This window comes from Anser brachyrhynchus, assembly GCF_964034855.1.
Source record: "Anser brachyrhynchus genome assembly, chromosome: 3".
NCBI classification, from domain to species: domain Eukaryota; kingdom Metazoa; phylum Chordata; class Aves; order Anseriformes; family Anatidae; genus Anser; species Anser brachyrhynchus.
This window is the reverse complement of record NC_137696.1, coordinates 6155816-6173628: the sequence shown is the minus strand read 5'-3', so window position 1 is coordinate 6173628 and position 17813 is coordinate 6155816. Positions and strand designations below refer to the sequence as shown.

Below are 17813 nucleotides of genomic sequence, written 5' to 3'. Positions count from 1 at the left end.
TGACAGGGGCTTTTCTCTTGGTTGGGAAGTAACATGAGACGTTTCATAACTCAGAGTGAAGCTTTTTTCTTCTCATTTTTTTTTTTTTGTCCTGTTTAAAACCTGACATTTCATGCAGAACATGCTGGGATTCAGGCTAAAACTTATGTGTTTCCTCCTCCTCTTACTGCTGCTCCAGGCTCAAATTCTGCCTCATGCAGAACCGATAAAATCTGTGTATACAGCTCTGTCTAGATTTGTATCTGAGTTTCCTGGACATGTCCTCTTTTCTCATGCAGAAATTCTGCCTGTGCAGAAGGACGACTTTTGCCGTTTCTCTCTGGTTTCCAGATGGACTCCACAATGCACGGGCTGCTCAGCTCTGATCCACCCAAGTTACATTAAAAAGGCTCTTCACGGACTGCCTTTGGAGCAGGGTAAATGTGAAGCGGGCTCACATGTGGTTGGACTGGCAATTACAAACGTAATTCTGAATGACGTCAGTTTGTGTCACCTTCTTTAGAGTGCTCAAACTCATCTATAATATTGTAGCTAAAGATGTGAGCCTGGAAACAGCAACGTAAACCTCCTAACACTGCCGAATGCGGGCGTTTAGTCACAGCTGTCCGTCCAAGTCCTTGAGGTTTGTGCTGGTGCTCAGCCATGGCCACTCTGCAACTTCCCTGGACTCATGCCAGGAAGATGGCTAATGGAACAGTCTTTCTGTGATCTGTTTAGCTAAATGGCTCTAATAACGTGGGATATTAGAGTAACAGATGCTGTTGACCGTCCTGCAGTAGATCAAAGTTTGTATATACAGGAACTATGCACTTCCTTTCTGAGCCATGCTTATAATTTGGAGCTTCTCATTTGTTGCTATGGTATTACATTATCAGAACAATGAGAGACAGAAGTGGTAATTCTAATAAATTAAGTCAAAAGTGCTGGTCTGTAATGATCTCTGCTCAGAGCCAAACTAATACCCCTTTGGTATCAGAGGTAACACAGAAGGGTGCTCTGTGGATCCCTTTCAGGTATTGTTGGCATCGGAGGATTTCAAAGACTTCAGAAATTCTAGTCCAAGCTTGCTAGAACAGTCCCGTGTTGTAAGAGCTGGACACTTGCCGCTCACAGCTCGGTTACAGTTTTGTGTGGGTTTAGGCCAGCCCCTCAAGCACAGATGGCCAACATCTGGAGTCGCATTTACCTTGGGGAACTGTGGGTCTGAGGTCTGGCATTCAGCCTCACCTGTGCCACTCGGAGTGGGGTGGAATCTGATGGGTTGCACCTCCTGCTGCCAGGGTGTGGGGAGGGGATCGGAGAAAGTGGGAAGGAAACAAAGCATTCAGCTGGTGGCTCTGACTGGTCCCTCTTCTTGGGATTTTCTTCTGTGAACCTTTTCCTAGCCTGAGAACAGCATGTTTAATTTCTCCTGTTGCATAAAAGGAGTGACTGACCAATAGCAGATCCCTCAGAGTCTAGAGATGTATGCTCCAGTCTCTGCTTTGTTCGAAGGAGGGATTTGAAGCCTGGAGCTTTAGCATCTATGTGTCGAGACTGGTGAAAATGCATCTAGTGTTTCAGCTGTGAATTGATTTTGTGCATTTGAGTTTAATCAACACGATGATGACACCGACATGACAATCCCTCTGAATTATGAGGGTGTTACAAGTTGACAGTAAATTCCCCAGAGACTAAAAAAGATGCCAATTATATGGGTACAACTGAAAGAGCAAGGTCTTTGGGGGAACTGAAAGCCCTTCACACATAATCTTAATGGACTGTTTCAGAAATTGTAAAATCTGCTCCACTAGGATAATATCCTAACATCATTAGATATGTTGTTTAATTGGCTTGGCTTTATGTTTGGAATATGGATTGTTGGGTGGTGTGAATGCTCATATTGATATCGTTAATTATGTTGTTAATGATTTGCAGAATTAGCCTGAGAACATGCAAATAAGCGTGTTATGAGCTGTGGAGTCGTATTCTAAACAGAACAGCATTGTTTCAAGTTGAAGACTTGAACTGAAAAGGCTGTTTATGCCCATTGCGGGTCTAGTAGATGCAAGCTTTGTATCCTTTGAGCAAAGGATTGCCTCGTGGCCTGCTGCAAAAGGCAGTGTCAGTTCCTGCCACAGGTCTCTGAGCCCCTTTCTCCCCCATCTGTGCTTCTTACCTGTGGAGGTGAAGATTTTCCATCTCTCTGGCTAGGCAATGAGTTTTTAAGTATTCACATTTGTGAAGCTCACTCCACGTGTAAGGGGCTGTGTGGAAGGAGACGGAGTGTACCAGGCTGTGAGACTCGGTGACATCTGTGAAATGACAAAACTCAGTTTAACCTGGATATTTCAGCAGAATGAAGATCGGACTGAATAGAATTACCTGTGGGCATCAGGAGGACTCCATTTAGGAGTCAAGGGACTTATTGCCAGCCAGTTGTTGTTGTCCACTTCAGCATTTCGTTTTCTCTTTCCTTTCTGCTCACATGCAGGGATTACAGCAGCAATAATTCAGCGTGCGAGTACAGATCTCGCGGGCAGTGGCAGATGATCACTTGCTATCATCTGTCATTGCCCCCTGCCGTCAGATGCACTAGGTTGGAAAGAGCTCTCAGAGGGAGCCTTGCCAGTTGGTTTGTGGCCGCATCCTGCTAATGCTGTGAACTGATTGCTGCCTAAGGATGCAACTTGCCACAGCTGGGGCTTTGATATTTGTTACAGAAGGAAAACTGACATGTCAGTGCAGAGTGGCAGTGTAAGGGGCAGGCTGCAGTCGGCTGGGAAAGATATATGGGCTTTCTCAGCAGGACTAGTGCTTGCCCCGATGGTGGTGGCAGCGAGACTGCAGTCACCTCTCCTATAATCCAGGAAGCCCAGGAATTTCTGCGATGCGTACCCCAGCAAGATGGATGGGTAGCAGAGGAGTTGGGACTGCTCCTTACAGCCCAGGCTCCCACCTGCCCTGTTTGTGAGGGATGTGGGAAGTTCCTCCTCCTTGAGCACAGGTCTTGTTTTAGGATTATTTGTGGGTCAGATGGAATCCCTAGATTTGATCAGATCCTGCTTGGGTCTCTAATGCTTGGTTCTGTAGCTGTATATAAAATAAAGTAGGATAACTTGCGTAGGCTCATTACTTTCGGTATGGGCAGGCCTTCTCATGCTTAATGGAATGCTTTTGGAAGTCTTGAATGTCATATTTGATTTTAGTTATTGTTGTGGGGAATAGGAGTAGATGTTAGTATCTGCTTTCTGTAATGTAAGGCAGAATGAACAATTCTGGTTTAAATCCAAACTTACTTGGATTTTTCAGAAGACAAATATTCTGGTATAACTTCTGCCTCTGTACTTTTCCTTGCACTTAACAGTTGAGTTGAAGATGCAGTAATTCTAACCTGGGTTGGCTGGAAGACTCAGGCCGTATTCTAATGTGGATTAACCAAGTTACCTGTTTTGTTTATTTTAGAGAGAAGTCATGTGTTGTTTTTTTTTTTTTTTCCCCAGAGATTTTCTTAAAGGATATGCTGGAGTTGTAAATGTGCCACAAACATAGGCCTGCGTGTGAGCTTTCTTTTTGTTCCCCTCCTCAACTCACAAGAACATACCTGTGGAATACCTGAGATCTGTTGTGAACTTTGTATTCTATCAAGCTGACGTGTGCTGACACTGAAGTAAATGATATGCGTTATTAAATACTCTTGCAGAATGTAGATGAGCCTTTTCCTATTACATTAAGTGTTGTTTTGACTTGTCCTCTTCTTGAATGCCTTCTACGTCCTCTAGTTTTTTTCTGTTTTATGCAGAAAGCAGGAGGCTTAGTAATGCTGTACGAGAGAAGCTTTGGTAAGCTGGAATCGTGTCAGAGTCGTGCGGTAACACGCGGCACGGTGCTGGACTGCTGAGCTCAGTCAAAGTGCTGGTGTGTAGGATTGAGGGCAGGGGTGAGGAGGGGAATGGAGGAGTGCTGTCTGTTACTTAGCAATCTTAGAGCTACGAGCAGACTGCTGGTTTGCATCCACTTCCAAACGTTATGCTGCTGATAAACAGCTTTTGGCAATTGAACCCTAGATTGGGAGGCAAATAACTAATGAATATAGCATTAAAGTACAAATATGAAAAAAAAATAAAAAAATAAAACCACCAAAACCTCCCTTTGCAATCTATGGGGAGATAGTTTAGAGCCATTTCGTCTTAACTCCAGGATCTTGTTTCAATTAGACCATTTTCTAAGTAGTCAGTCTAAACTCTGTGGTTTTAAACTTCAGAGTAAGATGAAGCTGTATGGTTTTACAGTTACCCAACTGGGCATTGGAGAGGTCTTTCACTGAAATAGAGAAGAAAATCCCTTTTTTCCTTTTTCTTTTTTTTCTTTTTTTTCTTTTTAAGTAAGCAATATAAATTTCTGTGCCTCTGAAAATTCAAAGTCGTGCAGTATTTTTAAGTGGACTCATGTTGTGCATGCTGTCAAAATAGAAAAACAGTGCTAGGGCTTGTTCTTTGAAGATAAATTGGTTTCCAGAGACAAGCTTGCTTTCTATTGTCTTAGATTTGTGCCCAGAGATTCCTTCCTTGCAAGGGACCTTCTGAGTAGAAGGTAACGAGTGACAAGTCTGGAATATCACCTTCATCTGCACGCAGTGGGGTAGAAGTTTGTGTCTTCAGGCCTTTAAGCTTTGTCTGGCCTGCTATACAAAATAAGGAAGAGAGCCATGCTCAGGGGCTTCTGGCTTTTGCCAAGTCTGTGGTACAAAATTCAGTGAGTAGTATACCAGGAGCGTTCTTGTTTTATGGTGTCTGCGTTTTGTAATGTGGACATGGGCTTGTCCCCCTTTTAAGCTGTCATTCATGTATTGCACGCTGTGAGGTACTGCTGAAGAACTGCAGAGCCCTGCCTTGTGAGCAAGGCTTCGGGTTGACTGATGCTGTAGCTGTCAGCTCAACTTCTGCCTCTTCCAGCTGGCCACCACGAGACAGGTACATCTCTGGGATTTGTCTTGCTGGCAGCAACATTTAATTCCTTGACAATTTAAAAGTCAATTAAAACAGCATATATTGATGTCGATTTCCTCATCGCCTGTTGCTGCCTAATCCTGGAGTGGGAGAGCAAGTGCTGGCCTGAAGAATTTGGACCATCCTGTGAAACTCAAAGCAGTAGAGTGGACTTCTGTCCTTCTGCCTAATGATACAGCACATAGAGGAATGGGGAGGTCTTGTGAGCAATGTGGTGTGCAACATATTAAATCTTAGTAGATTTTTTTTCTACGCTAACGGTATTTTTGCTAGGCTCTTTTGAGCTTCCTGTGCTTAGGTGAAATTTGCCAGTTGTCCTTCTGTAGTAGGGATGGGGGGCTGCCAGGCAGCCTCTGACAGAATGGTGACATTCTCAGAAGCTAAAGGTAGTTGTTGCCTGGTGGCATTTTGTGGGAGACAGCATTTTTTCCTCCTAGGAAAAGGACTGATTTTTTGCAGAAGAAAGGCTTTGCCTTACAGTCTCCTGGCTGATTGGGGAGCATCATATGCTCCTGGGACTGTGAGGCCAGACTTTCCCATCTGAGATCTTGGTGCAAAGTAACTCTCCAGTGTCACTGAAGATGCAGCTGGACTGCTGCAGGAGCTGATGTTGTTAAATGGTCTGGTGTGGGCACAGTTACTTCATGCCCTTGAAGACTGGCTACAAATACACTTCATAAAAGTGGGAAAAAAACAGCGTTAGTCTGAAACCTGTTGAAGCTTTGAGGTCTTCATGAGGGTGTGTCTTGTCTGGCTGGTTGTGTTTTCTGGCTGTATCACACCGATGTGGATAAACATGAGCTCTGTGTCTGAATCTTCTCCCCAGGGCATTTGGCTTCCGCTTTCCGCAGGTGAATAGTAATAAGGCATAATGTAGTGAAGGAAAGGATTTTTGCCAGCTATGTATAATCCCCACCTGTTACTACTAGTGTAATCATTAACTTGGCCTTTTAAAGTAACTAGAAATAATTATTAGCACAGAGGATATTAAGTGCTAACAAAACTTCCAGGCATGTCAGCTTCCCTTGGAGTGTTTTTGTTGCTGATTGTCTATAACCCTTGTGACCTGTTGAAAAGTTTTGTACTTACAGGACACTGAACTTATGTAGAGGTGTGAAAACAAAACCTGTAAACAGCAGAATGACTTAGCTTGGTGCTTTCTTTGTTATTATTGCTATTGTAACTTCCTCTGTGGCTCAGATGGTTTCATAGTGTTGATCTCTGCTCTTGCTAGCAGTAACCACTGAGAAGCCTGTTGGTGGTCCTCGGGCTGGTGGAATTGTTGATCTTCAGGCTGAACTCCCTTACAGCTACAGAGAGTTGGATTCACGCTGCACCCTCTCTCTCAGTGACTTAGACAGCCACGCAAAATTATTATTTTCAGTAAACATTTAGGAGAGGACCTGTCTTTCGGCTTCCATCCAGCTTCGTTAGGTTTGGCCGGAATTGGTCATGCACTAGCTAACTGTGAGACCAGAGAAATGGAACTGGTGAAACCACAAAACGCACAGCCTGCCATCGCGTGAGCCTTGTTTGCAGCAAGTGAAGTTAAAAGGTTGCATATAGGGTACCACAGTCCCTTCAATGTCGTCGCATTGAGATGGTAAATTGTGTGCTGGAATTATGCCTTCTGAGTCCTCAGAGTAGCACATATACTAGTAACTTTTATTAAAAAACAAACAAACAAAAAAAACAATAAACCCTCAGGATTTTTTAAATAAGCATATGGCTATAGAGGAAAATACAGTAATTGCAGCTTTTCTGGTATTGTCATTGGAGAAATAACAAAAAAGCCGACCTTCAAATAATAAAAAAAAAAAAATCATATCTTTGATGTCTGATATTTGGAATTATTTCAGCTTTCTTGAAAAAGAGCTGGCTGTATTTTAGCAGGGCCTGAACTCGGCGATCTCCAGCCGGCCTTTCCAACATCTGATTCTCTGGGAGCTGGTACAACTTCCAGAGCTTAAGGTGCAGCCTGCTGTACTGACTGAATAAAATGCTGTGACAAATTAATTTGTATGCTCACTTACTCTTACGATGAATGACCTGCTAGTTTAAGTGAGTAGGGAGGTTAAAACTGAAGCCTGGGAAAAGCCATGAATTGAACTATGAAGGGCTGGAGGGAAGTAGTGTTGAACGAGGTGCATCTTGATTGCCTTCTTTTCACTTCAGTCTGAGACAGAATCACTCTGGCTAAATCCTAATTCAGCTCAATGTCCTGAAATGTAGGTCATAGATTGCACTGCAAGATCTTGTTTGTGGTAGTTTCTGTGTATTTGGAGGCACTGGTTTCACTTTGAAAGATTCTTAGCAAATTTGGGCCATTGCTGCAGTCCACGTTTTCAGTGAAGAAAAGTAGAAATATTGGATAGAGAAGTTGACTTTCTCCTTTGTGATTGACTGGAGTAAGTGACGAAAATAGGTTTACGTCATTAAGGCTGACAGAAATACAACCTGGTGTCTTGTCAAATTCATGGTATTACTTCGCAAGAGACTGATTTATATGAAACCTGTGGTGTTTGTCTTCAACCCAACAAATGATGGTGACTGAAAGCTTCCATAGATTGTACCTACTAGCCTTGATGTTGTATGATTTTTTTTGTGTGTTTTTGAAGCTAAAAGGTCCATTCAAAGTATTTTCTTAACTTGGATGTGCAAAAGTGAGAAATTTCTTGGCTGCAGCCGAGCAAATGAAACTTAGATTTTCAAGGTATTTGCTGAATACAGCTCTTGTGGCGGATGCTACTGCCTCTCTTTGAAAGATTAAAGTATATCTAGATGGATCTGTAAGAGCTAGAGCAGCAAAATTCCAATCCTTAGTCTTTTGAGTTGTTTGAGTATTATTTTAATGTTAGCAGATGCTTCACTAAGTAGAAAACATTTCAAAGATCCCAGCTTTAAATTCATTGTCAGTCAGTGGAGATACTCCATTATTTTATCATGGCAGATCCTGAGATTTAGGAAATGCTAAGCTGTACTGTTTAGTTTCATGAAAATACTCAATTGAAGTGAAGAAAATTTATTTAATATTATGATGCCAAAGAATTTAATATAGACACTTTGGAGTATTTTTACTAGAAATCATAGCATAATCATGTTTTATAAGGACACCTTTGCATTCATTCTCAAGGCTGGTGTTCTGGTACAGTGTCATATACTGTAAAATTCCAGGTTTTAAATGCAGTCCTTGGAAATTCATAGCAAACCGTTACTGAGCAGAAATAGGATTGAGCCTATCCCTTAGTAGGGATTCTGTCCTTCAGATGAAATATTAAACCAAAGTCCTTTCTGCTGTGAAGAAATAGTTCCTCCAGAAAGGGCAGGCTGTAACCTTGGCACATGGGCCAAGATCCCCGCTCTGTCAGGCTGTGATATTCCAGGCTGCACGACAAATAACGCAGTGCTGTACTCCTGCTCGATTGCAGTCCTAGATGGTAACTAATTGTGTGCTTGGGAGAATGGGATCCTGACCTGTGAATGGGCATCTTGTGTCACTGCAGTGCAAATAATCCTTTTTTTTTTTTTTAAAGCAGTCAGTAGTATATGTTTAATACTTAAAGCCTTAAGCTGAATGTAAAACATGCCTTTAATAGTTGCCAGCTAAATAGTTTTTTGTTGTTGTTGGCCATTATGAAACTTCTTACTAGACATTTAGAAACCAGTGGCAGCTTGGGATGAGTTTTTTTTTTTTTAAGCCAACCTAAAAAATAGTTCAGGAAGTAATTATTTGGAAGGTGTAGTTATGGTGTTCAGGATAAAATTCAGAACTCATCCAGCATTTCCATATAATCATTACCCAAACTGTATCATTTCAAGGAAAACCTGTTTTTTCCAGTTCATGCAACACTTGCCTCTTCCCTTTCCCCTCATGTCAACTTCTACATTAGATTCAATATATATTTCTGATTATAAAGCATGCTATCGTGTTTTGCATAGAAAATAACAGTAAACAAATTACTGTTGACTTCTGTTATGCATCATCTCTAGAAATTTCAGCCATTTGAGTCCTCAGCTTGTTTTACTGCGTGTATTTGCTTGTATTGAATGTGTTCCAGTTCTTCATTTCCCAGGGCATACAAAATTGGTGAAATTCCATGGGAAAGGATTGTTTTTGGGTACATAAACATAGAGCCAAGCACTTTTAGAGCTCAGGAAGAGGCGCTTAAAAGCTGTGGGAGTCAAACACATCCGTATGGCATGCTCATGGACCTTTCTCCAGGCAGTACACTGTGCTGGGAGAGCAGAAGACTCACTTCTTCAGAGATTGCCTTCCCCAATAGTTTTATCCACGTTCTCCACGTCAGGAGAAAACAACTCTGCTGTTATTTCCTGGATGGTGCGTATTTACCTCCTAGAAAAGTTATGCAATAAATAAAGCAAGACTTGGCCTGGCCAAGGTTGATGGAAAGTTCCAAAGGAAATGTCTGTGTATGGTTAGTTTTTTCTTGAAATCTTTGTTGCACTTGCTAAAAGAGAAGTAGATGTGTAAACAAACAAGACAAGCTTGAGTCAAGCTAAACATGGAGATTATTTTCAATTAATCAGATATTTATTATGAAATGTGCAATGTGCAAATACTTGAAAGATAAACAATAGCTGCCAGGGAAAACAGCAAATCAAAGTGTGTTCACTACTGTCCCAAACATTTCATTTTCCAACTGGTGTATTGTCATTAAGCCAGTAACCAAAAGTTAACGTGACATGCTAATTTAAAGAATATGTTTTGGCGTCTTTGTGTTTATCACAGTTCATCAGTTTGGCTGAGCCAGCATGAGGCTTTTCACTTGCGCCTTCAACGTGCGGCCGTCCAGCCGAGCTCTGCCTCCAGCTAGCCTCACTGAGCCTACTGGGGCTTGTTGGATGTCTGACAATGTGATGGGCATGTTGGACTGACAGCTTATGGAGGAGGGGGGAAATAACCCTGGAGCTACTGGGAGTGGCCCCAACCCACTCTTGTGCTGGGGTGGGGAACTCTGCTGGCACACCGCAAGTGCTCAGAGCCACCGGCTCTGCTTTCCTGAGTACCCTTCTAAGCATGCTTATGGAGAGACTTCAACGGGGTGAGGCTGTCTCTTCACCAGGATGCTGTGTAGGGCTCTGCAAGCAGTGATTTCCATTGGTCTTCACTCCCAGACACTGAGGGATTGGAGGTGGAAGCACCCAGATGCCCCAAAGGCTGGCTCTGTGGCCAGGGCTGGCCTTTGCAGAATTAAAAAAAATCATCTCCTTGGCTCCTGGAGTGTTGTGAGGGCTGTCAAGTCCCTGCAAGAAGCGAGAAGGTGTTCTCTTGGTTTTGTAGGGATTGCATTTGTGTGTGGCAGCAGGGCACTGTGGCTATTTGGTGGTTGGCTTTTTTTAACAGTGGAAAGAGGGATTTGCAGTAAGGCAGTGAGCCTTGCATAAAGTCGCTTTTGCTCAGAACCCTGTATGATATTGCCATAAAAGTCAGTATGCTGTTAAGCCCTCCTCCTTCCCACTGTCCTGCTGCCACTTTCTTATTTATAGAGCTTTTCCCAAGAACCTTCTTGTCATCCCACCCTTGTGTGTCTTATATGTGTAAAAGTGCTGGAGAAGCAGCACACTGTCCACAGAGCAGTGCATTTTGCTGCTTCTAATCTTCACCGTGCTGAGCAAGAGAAGGTTTTGGCTTTTATGGGGCTTTTGATGAGCTTTGAAAAGTTCTGCTCTCACTAATGTCTTCTAAAACCTTTTTCCAAAACAATGAACTTTGAAATAATTGGACCTTGAAAATTCAGTGATTGTCTTCCAGATAGCATGTCTGAAAAGTGTGTGCCTGCTTTCAGAGAGCAGTGTCTCAGATGCTTAACATTTTAAAATGCCATTACAAATAAACAGTCGTTGGCAGTATTTGCTGGAGATGTCACTGCCGAATTAAGGTAAAAATCATGTAACAGAATTCGTTCTCTCTGCCACACAAATCAGACAAAGTTCTACTTTTCTCTGCTTTTTTTGGAGACCTGGAAGACTTGCATCAGTTCTCAGGCAGTAAAAGGATTTGGCTCCATGCACCAAAATACCCACCGAGTGGCAAACTTAGTGTGCTTAGCAGGGGAAGGACACAAGGGTATGGTCCCTGCCCCTGAGATGCTTGCCTCTCTTTGCAGTGTGCGGGATGAGCACTTGATCAGGAACTCCTCAGGTACTGTTCTGAATGGGGAATTCTTTCTGGCATATTTTTAGAGGATTCAATAGGCTGCCTAGGAATTTTCTGGGGGGAGAAAAAGTTTTTTAATTTATGTATTTTTAAACAGTTGGAACAGCATAAAAGATGATGCCAAGAAAGGCAGAATGCTTGTAAACAAAAGAGCAGAGTCTGGGATGATCACTGTAAAAGGCAGCCACTGCTGGTGTCATTTTTCCTAAGAGATGAGGGTGGAAAATGTAGCGACAGAGTCCTGACATCCACAAGAATTAGGTTTTTTTTTGTTGCTGTTGTTGTTTTTTGACCAGCAGAAAATGCTGTTCCTCTTCTATAGTTTAGGGGGATTTTGGAAACATAAATAACTTCAGCGGGTCTTTTCAAAAACAGCCAGAGCATTGATGGCACAGGTTTTACTTGGATTAAAGCAACTCTTCAAGTCAAAAGGGTAGAAATAATTGTTTACTTTAACATAAAACTTGTTGTTCTGTTGACAGGCTGGCCATGCATATTTTCAGTCTTCTGATAGTTCAGGCTAGAAATAGCAAGGCCTGCAAAACTCGTACTCTGAGCAGTATGCTCTATCATTTGTGTCTGTAATCCTGAACGGTGCCAGAATCAAGTTTATAATATGCATCCTCAAGTAGTTTCAACAGTGTTTGAGTTCTTATTTACTGGAAGATAAGTGCTTCTTGAGTATCTACAAACTTGGAATGGATGTGGAGCACCAGATTTAATGTACCCTTGTACCGACACTAATAATCTTGTTGAACTATTGGGTGTCAGCATAGCTCAAATGCTTGCTCGCTCCTTTTCTGTGTGATCTCCCTACAGCACAGTAAATGTCAGTAATTATTCCCACATTATTTTAAATGCCATTGCTAAGGCCAACTGTTTTAAAATGCCAGTTCTGCTTAAACTTAAAGATATTGTAATTATGTTAACTCTAGAAGAACTTTTAAGGAAATAAATAACTTGTTGATCCATGAGAGTTTAAATAAACAATTTCTTTTGTCAGAAACCAGAATCTTGCTTATCTTCATTCATGTGTGCTTTCAAAGAAATGTCAATACTTGGAATACACTTCTTGTACTTTCATTAAGATATCTATTTATATAATATATAATATTTATATAAATATATACATAATATTTGTATAGATAAATGATTTAGTAAGGGAAGATCAAACCCTCAAGGTTTTGTGTAAGTTGCTTTCAAGACTTCCATTCTATCTTATTTATGACAAAGCTTTTTGAGAGAAAAAAAAAAAAAAAAAAAAACAAATCCCAAGCTAATAAAAATCCTGTGCTGCCTAATTTGGGCAGCAAGCCACTGGCTGTGCTCGAGTCATCTGCCTGATTTCACACGGTGTATCAGCAGTGTGCTGCTTGAGTATCTCCAGATTCTGGACGTGCTCAAAGGACCAGAAGGTCTTGTTCTATGCGGAAAATATACAGAGCTAACTGGCTCTCTGTGGGTCACCCTTCATCAACCTTTGGCGTGGCCAGAACAGACAGGACCTACCTCTTCCACTATTCCCTGCTATGTTGGGTGATTTCATGTGGTCTGCATGGTCGTGCTTGTTAGAGTGCTTTAAGTGAGGAGAACAGGTAGGAAAGAGAGCTTTCTTTGGAAAACTGTGAGGGCCAGGAATAAGTACCAAGTGAGATGCTGGTTAGGTCAGAAAGGAGACCCATGTTTCTCCTCAGAGGAGGTGGAAGTGGAAGGCCATGCTTCTTTAACCATAAAAACTGTGGTTTGCAAACTGTTCTCAGTGAGAGCAGCAGCATCAAAATGCTCGTGGAGAATGATGTTGGAATCTGTTTTGTAATTACAAGCTGGGGTGCTTCCACTTCCCTCTCAATTAGTAGTTGCATGCTTTTCACAGAATAAAATAACTCTTCTGTCATTAATGTTCAGGACTAAAAATGTTATTCCTTCAATCGCTTCCAGATTTTTTTTTCCCCACGCACAGTCTAGGTGACAAGATGGAAGAAAGAAAGGAATGATCAGGAACAGATGTGGAGTATTTCAGTGACTATCTGAGGGGGACGGAAGATATTACTGCATCTTAATTTACCAGTTTGTCTCCTAGCTGTCACAGATACTCTCTCTGTAGGCCAGTCTACACCTGAGCTTCAGTTGGTGTTTGAAGTTTCTAACATCTATTCTTTCACTTGCGGGACAGATTAATCTCAATAAGCCTTAAAGTATAGCACTTTATATTCAGAAAGATAATCTCTCACACTTTTTTTTTCTTCTATCCATTTCCCAGGCTGCCTGACACTTCTAAGCCATAATTTAGTTCTTTCCTGTTCTAGTGAAAGCAGCTCAAAAGAATGTGGGTCACTGTTTTGTGGGTACTTTGCCTTGATACACACCTATGGTATTCATAACAGTAAGTTATGTCGATATGCAAATTATGTTGATTGTCTGCTAGCTTCTAAATTTGGGAGGAAAGAAGTCAAAGACACACACACAGTACTGCTAGGTTTGCCTCCCACAAGTATCCTTCCTAATAGTGTCTGATTACGTTCATTCTATCTTGGCATTGTTCTGAGAAGTGGCAGGCTTCTGAGCCATGCGGAGCTCCGTCCTTAAACTAGAATAAAATGTTATTTCTGTACTTGCAAGGGTTGACATCACTGGAAAAAGGAGTTTGTATCCACAGACTTTGACTGGTAAAATTAATATCAGTTTTAACATTCCTTGCATGACATACATTATGTGACATATGGTATATGAATGGTTTTGTATGTTGAAATTTGTTCCTCTTGTTCTGCTTCCTGATGCTGACAACTTAAAAGATCATTTCATGACATTATGCAAATTGCTTAGCCTTATTGTATGTCCAAGATGTATTCTTCTTGCTGAAGTAGCGTGTGTAAGGTCTTAAGACTTGAGGAGTTAATATGTCAATAGCCTGAACTACAACTTTTCTTTTCTATCTGTTTGTCATTGGCTAAAATGACAGAAAACAGAGCCAGTCAGCCAACTCAGCCGATTAATGAGCGTTATACAATTAAGGAAAGCTGAGCTGTTCAATTAAAAGTTTCAATCTCTTGTAATGTCAGCGTGAATCTTCTTGTCTAGAAGGCTGGGTATGCCACAGATTTCAGAAGGTACTAGCAGTAAGTGATCATCAGATGAATTTCAAGAACACTTCTGAAATGTGGTTAAATAAGCTCCTGCCAAAGGCAATTCTGTTAGTTTATGGCATTTCTGATCTCTGCTTAATTAGAAATATTGAACTGTTCCTGTTTATTTACAGACACAGTGCACTTTTTTTTCCCTCTGGTATCCATATTCCAGTTAGTGCTGTTGTCTCTGTAACACAGAAAAGCAATGTGATAAAGGAACAAGATTGCAGTCTTTCTGCTTTCTACTGTCTGATGCGTGTTGCTCATTTAGATACATAATGAAATTCCCATTCCACAGAGCTCAAGAGGTGAGTAGTATGTTAACCATTAATCTAGAATTGCAGTTGAGACGTTGCCAACTGTGATGACAACTTTAGATACCTCTTATAGGTGCACTAAACACATGCAATCTTATTCTGATTTGTCAAGACATTTTTCCTTTCAATTTTATACTGACACTATAGCTGCAAGGGCAGTGTAAAATCATTCTTGAAAACTATTTTATGCTCTTTGAATTCTGCATCTTGTATACACAAAGCTTTATTGTGTACTTGCCATGGAAAGCATCCGTCACACTAACATTAATTTGTCAATGATATTCTTATTAAATGTCCTGTTAGATTAAAGAAATTCTGTTTTCAGATCAATGGTAGGGGCTTATAAGTCTTAGGTATGCAGTTGCTTCAAAGGCAAGAAATTTAAGATCAGAGTTGCTCTGTGAGAAGCTGACTTGAGTAATTGGTTGTTATTGTGAAAATTGCTTTTTATATCTGACAGATGCAATTAAAGCTGCATTTATTGGAATGAACTGCCTAGCTGCCACACAGGTAGAAGACAGATCATAGAGATGTATGTGCTATTGTAGTTGAGCCCTTGGGAATGAATGGTCCAGTCAGGATTAAATCAAATTGTTTGGGTGCTGTAACGAGAAGACTCAGGTTTGCTTTTATCCCTCCAGCTAGCTGGGAAATCTCTGCACTACGTTCTGATCTGCGAGATTGTGCTGTCATATGAAGATCATAATAGTAGCAGTGAAGAATGCATGGTATCTCCAAGTTGTTTTGGCCCACTTAGTGCAGCATTTGATGTATCTAATATATTGTTTACACTGCAAAGTAAAATATTTCATCTATTACATTGGAATGAAAATAAACAAAACCGAAACCAAGGAAAAAGGCGTGAAAAGTAAATATTTGGGGGAAAATGTTACTCTGTGCTTCTTTCTAGTACTTTAATAGGTAAGAAGTAATTCCTTTGGTATTTCTTATAATTTCTGTTAGTTCCTTGCAGTGCCTAATTCTAAGAAACTCCACTACAACAAATGGATTTACACTTGTCCATAAAATGACCATTTTTGGGTAGTGCTTCTCACTGCTATCCTGCAGTGACGACGGTAGCAGACTCGCGTTCTGCCCAGCGCTGCCTCATGGCTTAATGAAATAGAGGATTTTCCATGCTCTCAACTGGATTTAGCCTATGGCTGTGAATGTCCTGTAGCACACAAGTAATGGCTTTTAGAACTGCATCTGCCAAACCTCCTGTCTGTGATTTGTGTACCATTGAGCACCATTAGGAGGCTCTGTGCTCGGGTGCCGCAGGCTTGGCTTTGGTTTGGAGGATGAGTGGAGGGAGGAGGGCAGCAGCATCTTCTCAGCCCTGCAGCTTCAACCAGCTTCTGCTTTTTGCTTGCAGCTGTTGGCATCCCTCACCTGACTGCAGTGACTGACCGAGCCCTGGGACCTCCTCTTTAATTTCCCTGGGTGGGAATTAAAATGAAGTGTAACTTCTAACTTGTAACTCAGTCATGTATAGTGCAGGGCTAGAACTGGTGTGAATGCCATAAAAAGTGAAACGTGTGGAGCTGTAGAAAATCGGTCCAGCATGCTTATTTTCTAAGACAATTCTCTGAGATATAAACTGATGGCACTTGGTAGAAATGAGACTGGGATCCAGTTTCAGAAGTATCCTTGATGCAAACAAGGATGACATCTTGCTGAGTGTCTCCACAGCTACAGAAGCAGAGCTTAAAGCCTGCCCAGTCTTTTGGCTGCTGATGTGGATTAAAACATAGGACAGTTGTCTTTCATATGCTCTAATTAACATTTAAATTTAACCTGTAGCAAGACAATATTATTTTTTTTCTAGTTACAGGAAAACTGTTGGAGTAGATTTTTTTTTTTCCCTCTGCTAGAAGCACATCAAGGATCCACAGACAACTGAATTCAGTGATTCTCAGTGGGATAGCCAGAAACGGACAGAAAACATGATAGTATTCCTGCTACTGTTGCCGAGATGGGAAAGAATAATTCCCAAACTTGGCAGCTTGAGCCATTCAGCTGCCAAGTGATTTTACATGCAGCTCTGGGTATTAGCTTCAGTGCAGAGGAGGATAAAGGAAAGAAGGTGTGAAGGGATCAAATTCATTTATAGTTCATTGTCGTCTTCTACCATGGGTGATGTTAAATAACTTGTACTCAGTCTGTGTCAAAGTGGTGTTTGCTGTGGCATTACTATTGGGGGGAAAAAAAAAAAAGACAGATTGGCTTCTAGAGGAACACTCTCTGCTCTGCTGCATCTGGGGATTTGTAGTGAGATACGGTAAGAGCTAGGAAGATTTGAAGGTGAGAGGATAATAAATTACAAAATAAACAACAACAACCCACCCACCATTATGTTAAGGCAACGTATAAGCAGAAACATAAGCACTCAACGACATACAAGGTTCTCATATTGGGGTTTCTCCTATAGCACTGAAAATACTGTATTAATCCTGTTACTGCTTTTCACATGAGCTGTGGGCACACAACAGCATGCATTTAAGAAACAAAACAAAGCATGGATCCTGATCTTATATGGATATAAGACTTCAGTGTAACATTTTAAGATAAAATATTATCTTTGGAGATATTTCACTTGCTCAGAAGCAAATGCGCACAGCACAGAACTTACTAGCAAAGTATGAAGTGAGTGGATTTATAAGGCTATCACATTCCAACTGCAGTGTCAGGTGTTTCAGCATGCCATTGGTACAGCTAGAAGGGCACTGGCAGCAAACTCAGCGATAGGTGGGCAGGACCTTGAGGTGGGCTTGGTTGCTTTAGGCATGGCCTAAAATGCTCCTGGATTTCATTTACTTGTTCATTGCCTTCAGATGTTGGCTCTGTTAAGCTGGTTTACTGCTGCCAGGTTCTCGAACAGACCCAGTGAAGTCCTTCATGCGGTGCTTCTGAAAAACAACATGACTTTTCCTAGCAAACTTCATGAATGCGTAGGTGGTACCTCCTTTTGTCAATGTGATAATGCTTTAACCTGTAGCATTGTCTGCCTGTTTTCCTGAGCAAACATATATGATTACAAGGCACTGGCTTCTAAAGATTATCTTGGAAATAAATACTGCTTGCACCTGTGGGCCCTGCAACCCCCTGCTCAGTAGCTAAATCTTTTGAGCACCTGCAGGCCTTCTGTATGCTCATAAGTCACTCCAGGCTGTTGCTTTTGATTGAATTCGGCTTGCTTCCCTTT

General features: G+C 41.5%; 1 protein-coding gene across 7 annotated transcripts in view; it reads left to right on the top strand.

Moving 5' to 3' along the window:
- Positions 1–17813, top strand: part of PLCB1 (phospholipase C beta 1) — a 415710-nt gene that overhangs the window by 56265 nt on the left and 341632 nt on the right. The window lies entirely within an intron of this gene.